This window comes from Salvelinus alpinus, chromosome 16 (assembly GCF_045679555.1).
Source record: "Salvelinus alpinus chromosome 16, SLU_Salpinus.1, whole genome shotgun sequence".
NCBI classification, from domain to species: domain Eukaryota; kingdom Metazoa; phylum Chordata; class Actinopteri; order Salmoniformes; family Salmonidae; genus Salvelinus; species Salvelinus alpinus.
Window position 1 is genome coordinate 54,448,914 of NC_092101.1, and position 21,063 is coordinate 54,469,976.

General features: G+C 47.6%; 1 protein-coding gene across 1 annotated transcript in view; it reads left to right on the forward strand.

The window, feature by feature from the left end:
* Window positions 1–16,718: 16,718 nt before the first annotated feature.
* Window positions 16,719–21,063, forward strand: part of LOC139541688 (cyclic nucleotide-gated channel cone photoreceptor subunit alpha-like) — a 34,087-nt gene continuing 29,742 nt past the window's right edge. Inside the window, exon 1 of the mRNA XM_071346620.1 lies at window positions 16,719–16,990. The gene's annotated coding sequence lies outside the window, so the exon portion shown is untranslated. The remainder of the gene's footprint in view (window positions 16,991–21,063) is intronic.

The following is a 21,063-nucleotide window of genomic DNA, read 5'->3' on the forward strand; positions in this document are numbered from 1 at the left end:
CTCTAGACCCAGCCTGACATGACGCAGCAGGGGCCTGAGCATCCTGTCTCTAGACCCAGCTTGAGCCTGACGCAGCAGGGGCCTGACCTCCATCATGTCTCTAGACCCAGCCTGAACCTGACGCAGCAGGGACCTGAGCATCCTGTCTCTAGACCCAGCCTGACATGACGCAGCAGGGGCCTGAGCATCCTGTCTCTAGACCCAGCCTGACATGACGCAGCAGGGGCCTGAGCATCCTGTCTCTAGACCCAGCCTGAACCTGACGCAGCAGGGACCTGAGCATCATGTCTCTAGACCCAGCCTGAACCTGACGCAGCAGGGGCCTGACCTCCATCCTGTCTCTAGACCCAGCCTGAACCTGACGCAGCAGGGACCTGAGCATCATGTCTCTAGACCCAGCCTGAACCTGACGCAGCAGGGGCCTGACCTCCATCCTGTCTCTAGACCCAGCCTGAACCTGACGCAGCAGGAGTTTACATGGCTCATCGCACTCTAGCGACTCCTTGTGTCGGGCTGGGCATCTTCAGGCTGACTTCGATCATCAGTTGAACAGTGTTTCCTCTGACACATTGGTGCGGCTGGCTTCCGGGTTAAGCGGGCGGTTGTTAAATAGCATGGTTTGGCGGGTCGTGTTTCGGAGGACGCATGTTGAACTCAATCTCCACCTCTCCTGAGCTCGTTGGGGAGTTGCAGTGATGAGACAAGATCGTAATTGGATTTGATGAAATTGGAGAGAGAGAGAAAAAAAGAGACATAGCAACTCTTTCAAACGAATACCGACAAGCAAAATCACGTCCTCCAAAGTGGGTGTCCAGTGACTTCGGAAAGTGTTCAGACCCCTTGACCTTTTCCTCATTTTGTTACAGCCTTATTCTAAAATGTATTACAGTTATTTTTTCCACTCATCAATCTACACACATTACCCCATAATGACATCACAATACCCCATAATGACATCACAATACCCCCATAATGACATCACAATACCCCATAATGACATCACATTACCCCATAATGACATCACAATACCCCCATAATGACATCACAATACCCCCATAATGACATCACAATACCCCATAATGACATCACAATACCCCCATAATGACATCACAATACCCCATAATGACATCACAATACCCCATAATGACATCACAATACCCCATAATGACATCACACTATCTCATAATGACATCACAATACCCCATAATGACATCACAATACCCCATAATGACATCACAATACCCCATAATGACATCACAATACCCCCATAATGACATCACAATACCCCATAATGACATCACAATACCCCCATAATGACATCACAATACCCCATAATGACATCACAATACCCCCATAATGACATCACAATACCCCCATAATGACATCACAATACCCCATAATGACATCACAATACCCCATAATGACATCACAATACCCCCATAATGACATCACAATACCCCATAATGACATCACAATACCCCATAATGACATCACAATACCCCATAATGACATCACAATACCCCATAATGACATCACATTACCCCATAATGACATCACAATACCCCATAATGACATCACAATACCCCATAATGACATCACAATACCCCATAATGACATCACAATACCCCATAATGACATCACAATACCCCATAATGACATCACAATACCCCATAATGACATCACAATACCCCATAATGACATCACAATACCCCATAATGACATCACAATACCCCATAATGACATCACAATACCCCATAATGACAAAGCAAAAACAGGTTTTTAGAAAATGTTGCTAATTTATTACAAACAAAAAACTGAAATATCACATTTACATAAGTATTCAGACCCTTTACTCAGTACTTTGTTGAAGCACCTTTGGCAGCGATTACAGCCTTGATTCTTCTTGGGTATGACGGTACAAGCTTGGTACACCTGTATTTGGGGAGTTTTTCCCATTCTTCTCTGCAGATGCTCTCAATCTCTGTCAGGTTGGATGTGGAGCGTCGCTGCAAAGCTATTTTCAGGTCTCTCCAGAGATGTTCAATCGGGTTCAAGTCTGGCATCTAGCTGTGCCACTAAAGGACATTCAGAGACTTGTCCTGAAGCCACTCTTGGATTGTCTTGTCTTTGTGCTTAGGGTCGTTATCCTGTTGGAAGGTGAACCTTCGCCCCAGTCTGAGGTCCTGAGCACTCTGAAGCAGGTTTTCATCAAGGATCTCTCTGTACTTTGCTTCGATCCTGACTAGTTTCCCAGTCTCTGCTGCTGAAAAACATCCCCACAGCATGATGCTGCCACCACCATGCTTCACCGTAGGGATGGTGCCAAGTTTCCTCCAGACATGACGTTTGGCATTCAGACCAAAGAGTTCAATCTTGGTTTCATCAGACCAGAGAATCTTGTTTCTCATGGTCTGAGAGTCTTTAGGTGCCTTTTGGCAAACTCCAAGCTGGCTGTCATGTGCCTTTTACTGAGGAGTGGCTTCTGTCTGGCCACTCTACCATAAAGGCCTGATTGGTGGAGTGCTGCAGAGATGGTTGTCCTTCTGGAAGATTCTCCCATCTCCACAGAGGAACTCTGGAGCTCTGTCAGAGTGACCATCGGGTTCTTAGTCACCTCCCTGACCATAACCATAAACCTAAACCATAAGCCTAAACCATAACCACCTCCCTGGCCCTTCTCCCCCTATTGCTCAGTTTGTCCGTGCGGCCAGCTCTAGGAAGAGTCTTGGTGGTTCCAAACTTCTTCCATTTAAGAATGATAGAGGCCATTGTGTTCTTGGGGACCTTCAATGCTGCAAACATTTTTTAATACCCTTTCCCAGATCTGTGGCACAGTCCTGTGTAGGAGCTCTATGGGCAATTCCTTTGACCTCATGGGTCAGTTTTAGCTCTGACATGTGCTGTCAACTGTGGGACCTTTTAAAGACAGGTGTGTGCCTTCCCAAATCATGTCGAATCCATGGAATTTACCACAGGTGGACTCCAATCAAGTGTCAGAAACAAGGATGATCAATGGAAACAACAGGATGCACCTGAGATCAATTTCGAGTCTCATAGCAAAGGGTCTGAATACTTATGTAAAGTTAATAAGGTATTTCAGTTTTTAATACATTTGCTGAAATAAAAAAATAACTGTTTTTGCTTAGTCATTATGAGGCATTGTGTGTAGATTGCCGAGGATTTTAATCCATTTTAGAATAAGGCTGTGACGTAACAAAATGTGGAAAGAGTGAAAGGGGTCTGAATACTTTCCGAAGCCACTGTACAGTACATACAGAGATGTCTCGTCATTGTGCATAAAGAATATACATATGTTTCTCACCTAAAGATGCGTTATAAAGGTTTTGTATAATTTCGGCCAGTAGTTTTGAAAGTAGCACTCACGAGCCAATGGTGGACGACGTCATCCATATCGTTTGATATGCTACTTCTTTATTCCCCTTTATATGATGTTAACAATTCCAGTTCGTACAATACGTTAACGAATATGTAAGTGCTTTTAAGATCCCGTGAAACTCTTTTCAATCTCATCTGGAAACCTTACACAACTTTTATTTTTCATGTCAAGGGGAGAGATTTAGAGAGTCAAGGAGAGAGGAGGGTTTTTTAAGAGAACACAGTACCTGACCAATCAGGGAATAATCATTGGCAGTAATAAGAGTGGTCTTCTATACTGATTATACTGATGATCTGAATGACGTCCAGGTTATAAATACGCTGTTGGGGCTCCTGGGTACTGATTATTATGAGTGTTTATGTTCAATTAGCAGACCCTGTTGAACGCTGTGTAATTGTGTTGATTACATACAGTATGACTGTGACTGTCCTCTCCTGTTTTCTGTGTTGAGAACTCGGTAGTGTGTGTTGTAGCCGAGGACAGACGATTTTTAAGCACTACGCGCATCAGCACACAGCGGTCCCATTCTGTGAGCTTGTGTGGCTTACCACTTTGCTGCTGAGCCATTGTTGCTCCTAGCAGGGCAGAAATGACTTGTTTTTGTTGAAAAAGTGGCAACCTATGACGGTGCCATATTGAAAGTCACTGAGCTCTCCAGTACAGACCATTCTACTGCCAATGTTTGTCTATGGAGATTCCATGGCTGTGTGATAGATTTTGTACACCTTTCAGCAACGGGTGTGGCTGAAATAGCTGAAAACCACTCATTTGAAGGTGGGTCCACATAGTGCTGTATATATATATATATATAGTGTACATTGTAAACTACTGCAGGCCTGCTTCGTTTCTGCCTGAGCTGAATGAGAGAGGTGTGTCTGAACAAGCCTTTTAAACAATACATGAGTATGTTGAGTACTGATGATCGTGTGGGTTCGAGAACACACCACTCTCTCCTCAATGGGCTGGAGAGATGACAAAAGATGCTGCCATGGTAACGCAGCAGGAATACGCATCGAGTTAATTTCTGTTGTTCTGCTGAGAACACAACAGGAGAGGTAAAACACACCCAGCTCCAGGTGTTCAACGGCATGGGGAATGTGATTACTGGATGTATGTGTTTGTTTCCACAGCCAGGTTCTTCCCCTGGTCCACATCAGTAGCAGAACACTTTACAGTACACCAGGTCAGTCCTCTGGTTAGTCCTCTGGTCAGTCCTCTGGTTAGTCCTCTGGTCAGTCCTCTGGTTAGTCCTCTGGTCAGTCCTCTGGTTAGTCCTCTGGTCAGTCCTCTGGTTAGTCCTCCGGTCAGTCCTCTGGTCAGTCCTCTGGTTAGTCCTCTGGTTCCTCTGGTCAGTCCTCTGGTCAGTCCTCTGGTTAGTCCTCTGGTCAGTCCTCTGGTCAGTCCTCTGGTTAGTCCTCTGGTCAGTCCTCTAGTCAGTCCTCTAGTTAGTCCTCTGGTCAGTCTTCTGGTCAGTCCTCTGGTCAGTCCTCTGGTTAGTCCTCTATTCAGTCCTCTGGTTAGTCTTCTGGTCATCCTCTGGTCAGTCCTCTGGTTAGTCTTCTGGTCAGTCCTCTGGTCAGTCCTCTGTTTAGTCCTCTGGTCAGTCCTCTGGTTAGTCCTCTAGTCAGTCCTCTAGTTAGTCCTCTGGTCAGTCTTCTGGTCAGTCCTCTGGTCAGTCCTCCGGTTAGTCCTCTAGTCAGTCCTCTGGTTAGTCTTCTGGTCATCCTCTGGTCAGTCCTCTGGTTAGTCCTCTGGTTAGTCCTCTGGTTAGTCCTCTGGTCAGTCCTCTGGTCAGTCCTCTGGTCAGTCCTCTGATTAGTCCTCTGGTTAGTCTTCTGGTTAGTCCTCTGGTCAGTCCTCTGGTTAGTCCTCTGGTTAGTCCTCTGGTCAGTCCTCTAGTCAGTCCTCTGGTCAGTCCTCTGGTTAGTCCTCTGGTCAGTCAAACTTGAGGACATCAAAAGCAGACTATAGGAGGTTCTGCTAACCTATGAAAGGTCACAGTCTGTCTGTGTAACCTATGAAAGGTCACAGTCTCTCTGTGTAACCTATGAAAGGTCACAGTCTGTCTGTGTTAGCCTATGAAAGGTCACAGTCTGTCTGTGTAACCTATGAAAGGTCACAGTCTCTCTGTGTAACCTATGAAAGGTCACAGTCTGTCTGTGTTAGCTATGAAAGGTCACAGTCTCTCTGTGTAACCTATGAAAGGTCACAGTCTCTCTGTGTAACCTATGAAAGGTCACAGTCTGTCTGTGTTAGCTATGAAAGGTCACAGTCTGTCTGTGTAACCTATGAAAGGTCACAGTCTCTCTGTGTAACCTATGAAAGGTCACAGTCTGTCTGTGTTAGCTATGAAAGGTCACAGTCTCTCTGTGTAACCTATGAAAGGTCACAGTCTCTCTGTGTAACCTATGAAAGGTCACAGTCTCTCTGTGTAACCTATGAAAGGTCACAGTCTCTCTGTGTAACCTATGAAAGGTCACAGTCTCTCTGTGTAACCTATGAAAGGTCACAGTCTCTCCGTGTAACCTGTGAAAGGTCACAGTCTCTCTGTGTAACCTATGAAAGGTCACAGTCTCTCCGTGTAACCTATGAAAGGTCACAGTCTCTCTGTGTAACCTATGAAAGGTCACAGTCTCTCCGTGTAACCTATGAAAGGTCACAGTCTCTCTGTGTAACCTATGAAAGGTCACAGTCTCTCCGTGTAACCTATGAAAGGTCACAGTCTCTCTGTGTAACCTATGAAAGGTCACAGTCTCTCCGTGTAACCTATGAAAGGTCACAGTCTCTCTGTGTAACCTATGAAAGGTCACAGTCTCTCTGTGTAACCTATGAAAGGTCACAGGCTAAATAAGCCCTTATAGATGTTCAGTAGTGCTGTGGTTGTATGTCCACCTCCTCCACAGTATTATAGACTAGATGACTGTACAATCCCTAGAGAGTCTAACATCTTTGTTGAGCTTCTGGGGGTCCAGATCACCACGGGACAACACCTTCCTTCAACAGGCTGAATCGCTACACAGTGAGAAGTGTGGTGTCTAGCAGCCTCCATGTTATGGCCTCCATGTTGTGGTCTCCATGTTGTGGCCTCCATGTTGTGGCCTCCATGTTGTGGTCTCCATGTTGTGGTCTCCATGTTGCGGCCTCCATGTTGCGGCCTCCATGTTGCGGCCTCCATGTTGCGGTCTCCATGTTGCGGTCTCCATGTTGCGGCCTCCATGTTGTGGTCTCCATGTTGTGGCCTCCATGTTATGGTCTCCATGTTGTGGTCTCCATGTTGTGGTCTCCATGTTGTGGCCTCCATGTTGTGGCCTCCATGTTGTGGCCTCCATGTTATGGTCTCCATGTTGTGGTCTCCATGTTGTGGCCTCCATGTTGTGGTCTCCATGTTGTGGCCTCCATGTTATGGCCTCCATGTTATGGTCTCCATGTTGTGGCCTCCATGTTATGGCCTCCATGTTGTGGTCTCCATGTTGTGGCCTCCATGTTGTGGCCTCCATGTTGTGGCCTCCATGTTGTGGCCTCCATGTTGTGGTCTCCATGTTGTGGCCTCCATGTTGTGGCCTCCATGTTGTGGCCTCCATGTTGTGGTCTCCATGTTGTGGTCTCCATGTTGTGGTCTCCATGTTGTGGCCTCCATGTTGTGGCCTCCATGTTGTGGCCTCCATGTTGCGGCCTCCATGTTGTGGCCTCCATGTTGTGGTCTCCATTTCCGAGTGCTGATACTTTTTTGAGTATTTTTTAAAGTCAGTAATTGTACTTCTACTTGAGTAATATATTTCAGTACTCTTTCCACCTCTGCCATTTTCCTAAAATTGCGATTGAATTAGTGTAAACACTGTGTGTTTATTTTAAAATGGCAAAATGTTTTTTTGTTTGTTTAATGGATTAGGTGATGACATTAACTATGAAGCTGTTCCAATACGATTGCAGATATTGTTGTAGGGATTTTGAATGAATGGTAGACAGCTGTGTGAGTGGATGAGTGATAGAGTGGTTGATAGACAGCTGTGTAATAATTACTCTGCTCTCCTTTGGCTGACATGGAAAGCTTTCTATTGGTGAAGAGGTTGGAAAGCCAATCACTCCTCCGCAGTGTAATCAAGCAGAGTATCACAAGCCTCTATTACACACACACACACACACACACACACACACACACACACACACACACACACACACACACACACACACACACACACACACACACACACACACACACACACACACACACACACACACACACACACACACACACACACACACACACACACACACACACACTTGTAATCAGCTGGTGATTGGGAACAACTGCCCAAGAGCAATTATGTAATTTAGTTGACTCATTGAATTAATGAATTCAACCCATTGAATTGTTACTTGTGTTAAAAGACCAGCAGCTTTGCAGTTCTTGGACACACTCAAACCGGTGCTCCTGGCAACTACTCCCATACCCCGTTCAAAAGGCACTTTAATCTTTTGTTTTCTCAATTCACGCTCTGAATGGCACACATACACAATTCCTACACATTTTTGCCTCTATCTGTGGTCTAGTACTGTCTTTTTGTTAGCTAGGGCCATCTACTTTAAGTGCTGACTGACCTCCCTGTAGTCTAGTTGGTGTGTGAAATGCTTCCTGTCTTCCTTGTAGTCTAGTTGGTGTGTGAAATGCTTGCTGTCTTCCCTTGCGTCTCAGGCTCTGCCTCCTCTCCACCCTCTCAGGGCTGGGTGTCTCAGGCTCTGCCTCCTCTCTACCCTCTCAGGGCTGGGTGTCTCAGGATCTGCCTCCTCTCCACCCTCTCAGGGCTGGGTGTCTCAGGATCTGCCTCCTCTCCACCCTCTCAGGGCTGGGTGTCTCAGGATCTGCCTCCTCTCTACCCTCTCAGGGCTGGGTGTCTCAGGCTCTGCCTCCTCTCCACCCTCTCAGGGCTGGGTGTCTCAGGCTCTGCCTCCTCTCCACCCTCTCAGGGCTGGGTGTCTCAGGATCTGCCTCCTCTCCACCCTCTCAGGGCTGGGTGTCTCAGGATCTGCCTCCTCTCTACCCTCTCAGGGCTGGGTGTCTTAGGCTCTGCCTCCTCTCCACCCTCTCAGGGCTGGGTGTCTCAGGCTCTGCCTCCTCTCTACCCTCTCAGGGCTGGGTGTCTCAGGATCTGCCTCCTCTCCACCCTCTCAGGGCTGGGTGTCTCAGGCTCTGCCTCCTCTCCACCCTCTCAGGGCTGGGTGTCTCAGGATCTGCCTCCTCTCCACCCTCTCAGGGCTGGGTGTCTCAGGATCTGCCTCCTCTCTACCCTCTCAGGGCTGGGTGTCTCAGGCTCTGCCTCCTCTCCACCCTCTCAGGGCTGGGTGTCTCAGGATCTGCCTCCTCTCCACCCTCTCAGGGCTGGGTGTCTCAGGATCTGCCTCCTCTCCGCCCTCTCAGGGCTGGGTGTCTCAGGCTCTGCCTCCTCTCCGCCCTCTCAGGGCTGGGTGTCTCAGGCTCTGCCTCCTCTCCACCCTCTCAGGGCTGGGTGTCTCAGGATCTGCCTCCTCTCTACCCTCTCAGGGCTGGGTGTCTCAGGCTCTGCCTCCGCTCTACCCTCTCAGGGCTGGGTGTCTCAGGATCTGCCTCCTCTCTACCCTCTCAGGGCTGGGTGTCTCAGGATCTGCCTCCTCTCTACCCTCTCAGGGCTGGGTGTCTCAGGATCTGCCTCCTCTCTACCCTCTCAGGGCTGGGTGTCTCAGGCTCTGCCTCCTCTCTACCCTCTCAGGGCTGGGTGTCTCAGGCTCTGCCTCCTCTCTACCCTCTCAGGGCTGGGTGTCTCAGGATCTGCCTCCTCTCTACCCTCTCAGGGCTGGGTGTCTCAGGATCTGCCTCCTCTCTACCCTCTCAGGGCTGGGTGTCTCAGGCTCTGCCTCCTCTCCACCCTCTCAGGGCTGGGTGTCTCAGGCTCTGCCTCCTCTCCACCCTCTCAGGGCTGGGTGTCTCAGGATCTGCCTCCTCTCCACCCTCTCAGGGCTGGGTGTCTCAGGATCTGCCTCCTCTCTACCCTCTCAGGGCTGGGTGTCTCAGGCCCTGCCTCCTCTCCACCCTCTCAGGGCTGGGTGTCTCAGGCTCTGCCTCCTCTCCACCCTCTCAGGGCTGGGTGTCTCAGGATCTGCCTCCTCTCCACCCTCTCAGGGCTGGGTGTCTCAGGCTCTGTCTCCTCTCTACCCTCTCAGGGCTGGGTGTCTCAGGCTCTGCCTCCTCTCCACCCTCTCAGGGCTGGGTGTCTCAGGCTCCTCGCCCTCTTGGACTGCATCCTACCTGGCAGGCCACTCCTACCAGGTGACGTGGAGAGAATCTGTGTCTGCAGGGCTCGGTTCTAGGCCCTATTCTCATCTCTCTATGCACCAAGTCACTCAGCACTCAGCAAATTTTAACATCCCACGGAGCACCATTAAATCTGTCATTAAAAAATGAAAAGAATATGGCATCACAACAAACCTGCCAAGAGAGGGCCGCCCACCAAAACTCACGGACCAGGCAAGGAGGGCATTAATCAGAGAGGCAACAAAGAGACCAAAGATAACCCTGAAGGAGCTGCAAAGCTCCACAGCAGAGATTGGAGTATCTGTCCATAGGACCATTTTAAGCCGTACACTCCACAGAGCTGGGCTTTACGGAAGAGTGGCCAGAAAAAAGACATTGCTTAAAGAAATAAATAAGCAAACACGTTTGGTGTCTGCCAAAAGGCAAGTGGGAGACTCACCAAACATATAGAAGAATGTGCTCTGGTCAGATGAGACTAACATTGAGCTTTTTGGCCATCAAGGAAAATGTTATGTCTGGCGCAATTCCAACACCTCTCATCATCCTGAGAACACCATTTTTCATCTGCAGTGACTGGGAAACTGGTCAGAATTGAAGGAATGATGGATGGCGCTAAATACAGGGAAATTCTTGAGGGAAACCTGTTTCAGTCTTCCAGAGATTTGAGACTGAGACGGAGGTTCACCTTCCAGCAGGACAATGACCCTAAGCATACTGCTAAAGCAACACTTGAGTGGTTTAAGGGGAAACATTTAAATGCCTTGGAATAGCCTAGTCAAAGCCCAGACCTCAATCACATTGAGAATCTGTGGTATGACTTAAAGATTGCTGTACACCAGCTGAACCCATCCAACTTGAAGGAGCTGGAGCAGTTTTGCCTTGAAGAATGGGCAGAAATCCCAGTGGCTAAATGTGCCAAGCTTATAGAGACATACCCTAAGAGACTTGCAGCTGTAATTGCTGCAAAAGGTGGCTCTGCAAAGTATTGACTTTGGGGGGGCGAAAAGTGCACACTCAAGTTTTCAGTTTTCTAGTCTTATTTCTTGTTTGTTTCACAATAAAACATATTTTGCATCTTCAAAGTGGTAGACATATTGTGTAAATGAAAATATACATATCAGTAAGAAAAATTAATTTTATTTCCAGGATGTAAGGCAACAAAATAGGAAAAATGCCAAGGGAGGTGAATACTTTCCCAAGTCACTGTACATGTATTAGCAGTGTGACTGACACTAGACAGACTATGGACCAGACTAACTACCTACATGTATTAGCAGTGTGACTGACACTAGACAGATTATGGACTACACAGGGTGTAATATATGAATACTGCTACTAACAACAGTAGACCTGTTGAACCCACCCCCTATAGACTCTGGACAGTAGACCTGTTGAACCCACCCCCTATAGACTCTGGACAGTAGACCTGTTGAACCCACCCCCTATAGTCTCTGGACAGTAGACCTGTTGAACCCACCCCCTATAGACTCTGGACAGTAGACCTGTTGAACCCACCCCCTATAGACTCTGGACAGTAGACCTGTTGAACCCACCCCCTATAGACTCTGGACAGTAGACCTGTTGAACCCACCCCCTATAGACTCTGGACAGTAGACCTGTTGAACCCACCCCCTATAGACTCTGGACAGTAGACCTGTTGAACCCACCCCCTATAGACTCTGGACAGTAGACCTGTTGAACCCACCCCCTATAGACTCTGTACAGTAGACCTGTTGAACCCACCCCCTATAGACTCTGGACAGTAGACCTGTTGAACCCACCCCCTATAGTCTCTGGACAGTAGACCTGTTGAACCCACCCCCTATAGACTCTGAACAGTAGACCTGTTGAACCCACCCCCTATAGACTCTGGACAGTAGACCTGTTGAACCCACCCCCTATAGACTCTGGACAGTAGACCTGTTGAACCCACCCCCTATAGACTCTGGACAGTAGACCTGTTGAACCCACCCCCTATAGACTCTGGACAGTAGACCTGTTGAACCCACCCCCTATAGACTCTGGACAGTAGACCTGTTGAACCCACCCCCTATAGTCTCTGGACAGTAGACCTGTTGAACCCACCCCCTATAGACTCTGGACAGTAGACCTGTTGAACCCACCCCCTATAGACTCTGGACAGTAGACCTGTTGAACCCACCCCCTATAGACTCTGGACAGTAGACCTGTTGAACCCACCCCCTATAGACTCTGGACAGTAGATCTGTTGAACCCACCCCCTATAGTCTCTGGACAGTAGACCTGTTGAACCCACCCCCTATAGACTCTGGACAGTAGACCTGTTGAACCCACCCCCTATAGACTCTGGACAGTAGACCTGTTGAACCCACCCCCTATAGACTCTGGACAGTAGACCTGTTGAACCCACCCCCTATAGACTCTGGACAGTAGACCTGTTGAACCCACCCCCTATAGACTCTGGACAGTAGACCTGTTGAACCCACCCCTATAGACTCTGTACAGTAGACCTGTTGAACCCACCCCCTATACACTCTGGACAGTAGACCTGTTGAACCCACCCCCTATAGACTCTGGACAGTAGACCTGTTGAACCCACCCCCTATAGATTCTGGACAGTAGACCTGTTGAACCCACCCCCTATAGACTCTGGACAGTAGACCTGTTGAACCCACCCCCTATAGACTCTGGACAGTAGACCTGTTGAACCCACCCCCCATAGACTCTGGACAGTAGACCTGTTGAACCCACCCCCTATAGACTCTGGACAGTAGACCTGTTGAACCCACCCCTATAGACTCTGTACAGTAGACCTGTTGAACCCACCCCCTATACACTCTGGACAGTAGACCTGTTGAACCCACCCCCTATAGACTCTGGACAGTAGACCTGTTGAACCCACCCCCTATAGACTCTGGACAGTAGACCTGTTGAACCCACCCCCTATAGACTCAGGACAGTAGACCTGTTGAACCCACCCCCTATAGACTCTGTACAGTAGACCTGTTGAACCCACCCCCTATACACTCTGGACAGTAGACCTGTTGAACCCACCCCCTATAGACTCTGGACAGTAGACCTGTTGAACCCACCCCCTATAGACTCTGGACAGTAGACCTGTTGAACCCACCCCCTATAGTCTCTGGACAGTAGACCTGTTGAACCCACCCCCTATAGACTCTGGACAGTAGACCTGTTGAACCCACCCCCTATAGACTCTGGACAGTAGACCTGTTGAACCCACCCCCTATAGACTCAGGACAGTAGACCTGTTGAACCCACCCCCTATACACTCTGGACAGTAGACCTGTTGAACCCACCCCCTATAGACTCTGGACAGTAGACCTGTTGAACCCAACCCCTATAGACTCTGGACAGTAGACCTGTTGAACCCACCCCCTATAGACTCTGGACAGTAGACCTGTTGAACCCACCCCCTATAGACTCAGGACAGTGGACCTGTTGAACCCACCCCCTATAGACTCTGGACAGTAGACCTGTTGAACCCACCCCCTATAGACTCTGGACAGTAGACCTGTTGAACCCACCCCCTATAGTCTCTGGACAGTAGACCTGTTGAACCCACCCCCTATAGACTCTGGACAGTAGACCTGTTGAACCCACCCCCTATAGACTCTGTACAGTAGACCTGTTGAACCCACCCCCTATAGACTCTGGACAGTAGACCTGTTGAACCCACCCCCTATAGACTCTGTACAGTAGACCTGTTGAACCCACCCCCTATACACTCTGGACAGTAGACCTGTTGAACCCACCCCCTATAGACTCTGGACAGTAGACCTGTTGAACCCACCCCCTATAGTCTCTGGACAGTAGACCTGTTGAACCCACCCCCTATAGACTCTGGACAGTAGACCTGTTGAACCCACCCCCTATAGACTCTGGACAGTATACCTGTTGAACCCACCCCCTATAGACTCTGGACAGTAGACCTGTTGAACCCACCCCTATAGACTCTGGACCGTAGACCTGTTGAACCCACCCCCTATAGACTCTGGACAGTAGACCTGTTGAACCCACCCCCTATAGACTCTGTACAGTAGACCTGTTGAACCCACCCCCTATAGACTCAGGACAGTAGACCTGTTGAACCCACCCCCTATAGACTCTGGACAGTAGACCTGTTGAACCCACCCCCTATAGACTCTGGACAGTAGACCTGTTGAACCCACCCCCTATAGACTCTGGACAGTAGACCTGTTGAACCCACCCCCTATAGACTCTGGACAGTAGACCTGTTGAACCCACCCCCTATAGACTCTGGACAGTAGACCTGTTGAACCCACCCCCTATAGACTCTGTACAGTAGACCTGTTGAACCCACCCCCTATAGACTCTGTACAGTAGACCTGTTGAACCCACCCCTATAGACTCTGGACAGTAGACCTGTTGAACCCACCCCTATAGACTCTGTACAGTAGACCTGTTGAACCCACCCCCTATAGACTCAGGACAGTGGACCTGTTGAACCCACCCCCTATAGACTCTGGACAGTAGACCTGTTGAACCCACCCCCTATAGACTCTGGACAGTAGACCTGTTGAACCCACCCCCTATAGTCTCTGGACAGTAGACCTGTTGAACCCACCCCCTATAGACTCTGGACAGTGGACCTGTTGAACCCACCCCCTATAGACTCTGGACAGTAGACCTGTTGAACCCACCCCCTATAGACTCTGGACAGTAGACCTGTTGAACCCACCCCCTATAGACTCTGGACAGTAGACCTGTTGAACCCACCCCCTATAGACTCTGGACAGTAGACCTGTTGAACCCACCCCCTATAGACTCTGGACAGTAGACCTGTTGAACCCACCCCCTATAGTCTCTGGACAGTAGACCTGTTGAACCCACCCCCTATAGACTCTGTACAGTAGACCTGTTGAACCCACCCCCTATAGTCTCTGGACAGTAGACCTGTTGAACCCACCCCCTATAGACTCTGGACAGTGGACCTGTTGAACCCACCCCCTATAGACTCAGGACAGTGGACCTGTTGAACCCACCCCCTATAGACTCTGGACAGTAGACCTGTTGAACCCACCCCCTATAGACTCTGGACAGTAGACCTGTTGAACCCACCCCCTATAGACTCTGGACAGTAGACCTGTTGAACCCACCCCCTATAGTCTCTGGACAGTAGACCTGTTGAACCCACCCCCTATAGACTCTGGACAGTGGACCTGTTGAACCCACCCCCTATAGACTCAGGACAGTGGACCTGTTGAACCCACCCCCTATAGACTCTGGACAGTAGACCTGTTGAACCCACCCCCTATAGACTCTGGACAGTAGACCTGTTGAACCCACCCCCTATAGACTCTGGACAGTGGACCTGTTGAACCCACCCCCTATAGACTCTGGACAGTAGACCTGTTGAACCCACCCCCTATAGACTCTGGACAGTGGACCTGTTGAACCCACCCCCTATAGACTCAGGACAGTGGACCTGTTGAACCCACCCCCTATAGACTCTGGACAGTAGACCTGTTGAACCCACCCCCTATAGTCTCTGGACAGTAGACCTGTTGAACCCACCCCCTATAGACTCTGGACAGTAGACCTGTTGAACCCACCCCCTATAGACTCTGGACAGTAGACCTGTTGAACCCACCCCCTATAGTCTCTGGACAGTAGACCTGTTGAACCCACCCCCTATAGACTCAGGACAGTGGACCTGTTGAACCCAGGTCTACTGGGAGGAACATGAGAGGTATCATAAGTAGGAGGAGAGGTATCATGAGTAGGAGGAGAGGTATCATGAGTAGGAGGAGGGGTATCATGAGTAGGAGGAGAGGTATCATGAGTAGGAGGAGAGGTACCATGAGTAGGAGGAGAGGTATCATGAGTAAAAGGAGAGGTATCATTAGTAGGAGGAGAGGTATCATGAGTAGGAGGAGAGGTATCATGAGAGGTATCATGAGTAGGAGGAGAGGTACCATGAGTAGGAGGAGAGGTATCATGAGATGTATCATGAGAGGTATCATGAGTAGGAGGAGGGGTATCATGAGTAGGAGGAGGGGTATCATGAGATGTATCATGAGAGGTATCATGAGTAGGAGGAGGGGTATCATGAGTAGGAGGAGGGGTATCATGAGATGTATCATGAGAGGTATCATGAGTAGGAGGAGGGGTACCATGAGTAGGAGGAGAGGTATCATGAGATGTATCATGAGAGGTATCATGAGTAAAAGGAGAGGTATCATGAGTAGGAGGAGAGGTATCATGAGTAGGAGAAGGGGTATCATGAGTAGGAGGAGAGGTATCATGAGATGTATCATGAGAGGTATCATGAGTAGGAGGAGAGGTACCATGAGTAGGAGGACAGGTATCATGAGTATGAGGAGAGGTATCATGAGTATGAGGAGAGGTATCATGAGTAGGAGGAGAGGTATCATGAGTAGGAGGAGAGGTACCATGAGTAGGAGGACAGGTATCATGAGTATGAGGAGAGGTATCATGAGTATGAGGAGAGGTATCATGAGTAGGAGGAGGGGTATCAAGAGTAGGAGGAGAGGTATCATGAGTAGGAGGAGAGGTATCATGAGTAGGAGGAGAGGTATCACGTTGACACGGATATTAATGTATTTATGTGTGATCAGCCTCTTCAATTGATGTAGTGACAGACATCATACATTGACATTAACTTAATTTGAATCTGTGGATTTATAAAGCTTCAATGCTGATCATTGAGAATTTTCAAATCTCCAAATCAAAACGACTTGAATGTTATCTCGACATTTAAATGAAGCTTTAGGGCCAGTAATGCTCAGTATTAAATTATGAAATGATTTGGAAATTAAATAAGTATACAGTTGATTTGGGAGCATTGTTTTTGTTGATTATTTGTACTCAATAGATGACAGGAAACAAAAATCGAAACCAAAACCCTAACCCTTTTTATGTTTAACCTTTTATACGACTTAAAATGACACGTAAATAGCAGAACATTCTCGATAGAAAAATACAGTTTCTTTGCCTGTTGAATATTCATAAGTTGAGCACCATGTGGCTCCGCCTCCTGGCAGACAGCTCGGGTGATTGTCTTCTGTTAGCGTGAGCTGTCTGTCTATGGTGCTGAAGATACCACAGAAAGGGGCTTCTTAAAGTCACTCACAAATTCTCTACTATTTGTATTACATTTGGGATTATGATTTTTTTGGGGGGGGAGGTCAAAGAAGAAAGAAACCAAATGACGTAGGATTACAATTATTTTCAAAAAAAAGAAGGAATTATCCAATGTCAACTTGAACAGAATGACTTCTGCTGTCGCAGCGTGAGGAGAGAACACAATAGGCTACATTCAGGTGGGTACAGTTTCTTTACTGGTCTCCGTAGGATAGATAGTTTTAGTATTATCAGTCACTAATCCACAGGTTGACAGTAGTGGTCTCCACACCACAGATCAGATCTGTTAACAGTAGTGGTCTCCACACCACAGATCAGATCTGTTAACAGTAGTGGTCTCCACACCACAGATCAGATCTGTTAACAGCAGTGGTCTCCACACCACAGATCAGATCTGTTAACAGCAGTGGTCTCCACACCACAGATCAGATCTGTTAACAGTAGTGGTCTCCACACCACAGATCAGATCTGTTAACAGCAGTGGTCTCCAAACCACAGATCAGATCTGTTAACAGTAGTGGTCTCCACACAACAGATCAGATCTGTTAACAGTAGTGGTCTCCACAACACAGATCAGATCTGGTAACAGTAGTGGTCTCCACACCACAGATCAGATCTGTTAACAGTAGTGGTCTCCACACCACAGATCAGATCTGTTAACAGCAGTGGTCTCCACACCACAGATCAGATCTGTTAACAGTAGTGGTCTCCACACCACAGATCAGATCTGTTAACAGTAGTGGTCTCCACACCACAGATCAGATCTGTTAACAGTAGTGGTCTCCACACCACAGATCAGGTCTGTTAACAGTAGTGGTCTCCACACCACAGATCAGATCTGTTAACAGTAGTGGTCTCCACACCACAGATCAGGTACATGTGTGAAGCATGTTGGTGGCAGCATCATGTTGTGGAGGTGCTTTGCTGCAGGAGGGACTGGTGCACATCACACAATAGATGGCATCATGACGTAGGAAAATGATGTGGATATATTGAAGCAACATCTCAAGACATCAGTCAGGAAGTTAAAGCTTGGTCGCAAATGGGTCTTCCAAATGGACAATGACAAAAAGGGACCCCTTTTTTTACATCTGCAGTTGTTACAAAGTGCATGACAGATACCCAGCCTTAAAGAGCAGGACATGCCGAGGCACAGTGACTACCTGGTTGAGCTCAATCAGTAGCACACCAGATAACTAAAACTGGCCCTAGCCCCATAAGATAATGCAGCATAAGTACTGGGGACTGAGACAGAGAGGTTGGGAGACACTGTGGCACTGTTCAAATCAAATCAAATTCGTCACATACACACATGGTTAGCAGATGTTAATGCGAGTGTAGCGAAATGCTTGTGCTTCTAGTTCCGACAATGCAGTAATAACCAACGAGTAATCTAACCTAACAATTCCACAACTAGTACCTTATACACACAAGTGTAAAGGGATAAAGAATATGTACATAAAGATATATGAATGAGTGATGGTACAGAACGGCATAGGCAAGATGCAGTAGATGGTATAGAGTACGGTATATACATATGAGATGAGTACTGTAGGGTATGTAAACATAAAAGTGGCATAGTTTAAAGTGTCTAGTGATACATGTATTACATAAAGATGGCAAGATGCAGTAGATGGTATAGAGTACAGTATATACATATGAGATGAGTAATGTAGGGTATGTAAACATTATATAAAGTGGCATTGTTTAAAGTGGCTAGTGATAAATTGATTACATCCATTTTTCCATTATTAAAGTGGCTGGAGTTGAGTCAGTATGTTGGCAGCAGCCACTAAATGTTAGTGATGTCTGTTTAACAGTCTGATGGCCTTGAGATAGAAGCTGTTTTTCAGTCTCTCGGTCCCTGCTTTGATGCACCTGTACTGACTTCGCCTTCTGGATGATAGCGGGGTGAACAGGCAGTGGCTTGGGTGGTTGTTGTCCTTGATGATCTTTATGGCCTTCCTGTGACATCGGGTGGTGTAGGTGTCCTGGAGGGCAGGTAGTTTGCCCCAACGGACAGGGCCAACCAGGAAGGAGCTTACCCAACCACTCTGAGCACAGTCGCCCTAGATCTGATATAGAAAAAACATTAAACATTAAATGAGTTTTAGCTGTAGCAGCAAATGACACTGACACGGTCATAATACTAGTGGTAGAGCTGATGGCAGAGCTGGATGTCCCATCCACCCGCTTCAGGATATCTTTCTCCCTGTGGTGCTTGGCCAAGAGCTCATGGGCACTGTCCATCGGTGGTCAGCACAGGGAGAAGCCGTAAGAGGCAGAGGTGTGCTTGGCAGATCTGAAAGAGGGGTACAATCAGTGGCGATTTTAGCAGGGAAATCTCGGGGGGGGGGGGGCAAAAAAAAAGATTAGGGGATGCATGACAGCTAAGCCACTACACAACACTAAACAATACATAAATTGCACTATAACGGTGACAAACGGTGCCTACAAACTGTGAGGGCCTACATAAAGCTGTCCCAACAGCAGAGTCCCAACAGCAGTCCCAACACCTTACCACTGCTACACCTGGTTATCAGAGGAGCCTTGTCTGGCAGCCGAAACAGTTAATTCAGCCTCATTTACTGCCTTTTAATAAAACATAGCTGATATGGCTGACTTAAACAATTGTGGTTTCTACTGACAATTGAGATGTACAAACTATGGCATAAGGGAACGACGAGCGGAGAAGAGGCAATCCGTAATTTCGATTAAGACATTAATGAGCAATCTAGGACGGACGTAGTCAATATAATTATTTGTTCAGTACTTTTGAAATGTACAGACAGAATTCAGAACATGGGCCGTTCTTACTGTGTTCTCCCTGTACACCAAGTGCATCAGCTACCCCATTCATATACGCTTCAGCACCTCTTGACAATAGTATCTTCAGACTGGGGGAGTTTTATTAAGACCCCCGATGCTAATCTAAACATTAACATGCATTGCTTGCGGTATGTTTTTGTAAATATAAGAAATGTATCTTTCATATCAGTGAGACATAAGGTTAACAATTACTACACACCTTTATAGAGTTCCCACACAGCCCTATCTCCATGTTACACTGCTTGTTTACAGAAGACAGACGGAAGACATAGGCGGCCAGCTGTGCTAATTAGCCATCTACCAATTTTATATACAGTGGGGCAAAAAAGTATTTAGTCAGCCACCAATTGTGCAAGTTCCCCCACTTAAAAAGATGAGAGAGGCCTGTAATTTTCATCATAGGTACACTTCAACTATGACAGACAAAATGAGGGGAAAAAATTCCAGAAAATCACATTGTAGGATTTTTAATGAATTTATTTGCAAATTATGGTGGAAAATAAGTATTTGGTCACCTACAAACAAGCAAGATTTCTGGCTCTCAGAGACCTGTAACTTATTCTTTAAGAGGCTCCTCTGTCCTCCACTCGTTACCTGTATTAATGGCACCTGTTTGAACTTGTTATCAGTATAAAAGACACCTGTCCACAACCTCAAACAGTCACACTCCAAACTCCACTATAGCCAAGACCAAAGAGCTGTCAAAGGACACCAGAAACAAAATTGTAGACCTGCACCAGGCTGGGAAGACTGAATCTGCAATAGGTAGGCAGCTTGGTTTGAAGAAATCAACTGTGGGAGCAATTATTAGGAAATGGAAGACATACAAGACCACTGATAATCTCCCTCGATCTGGGGCTCCACGCAAGATCTCACCCCGTGGGGTCAAAATGATCACAAGAACAGTGAGCAAAAATCCCAGAACCACACGGGGGGACCTAGTGAATGACCTGCAGAGTGCTGGGACTAAAGTAACAAAGCCTACCATCAGTAACACACTACGCCGCCAGGGACTCAAATCCTGCAGTGCCAGACATGTCCCCCTGCTTAAGCCAGTACATGTCCAGGCCCGTCTGAAGTTTGCTAGAGAGCATTTGGATGATCCAGAAGAAGATTGGGAGAATGTCAGATGAAACCAAAATATAACTTTTTGGTAAAAACTCAACTCGTCGTGTTTGGAGGACAAAGAATGCTGAGTTGCATCCAAAGAACACCATACCTACTGTGAAGCATGGGGGTGGAAACATCATGCTTTGGGGCTGTTTTTCTGCAAAGGGACCAGGACGACTGATCCGTGTAAAGGACAGAATGAATGGGGCCATGTATTGTGAGATTTTGAGTGAAAACCTCCTTCCATCAGCAAGGGCATTGAAGATGAAACGTGGCTGGGTCTTTCAGCATGACAATGATCCCAAACACACCG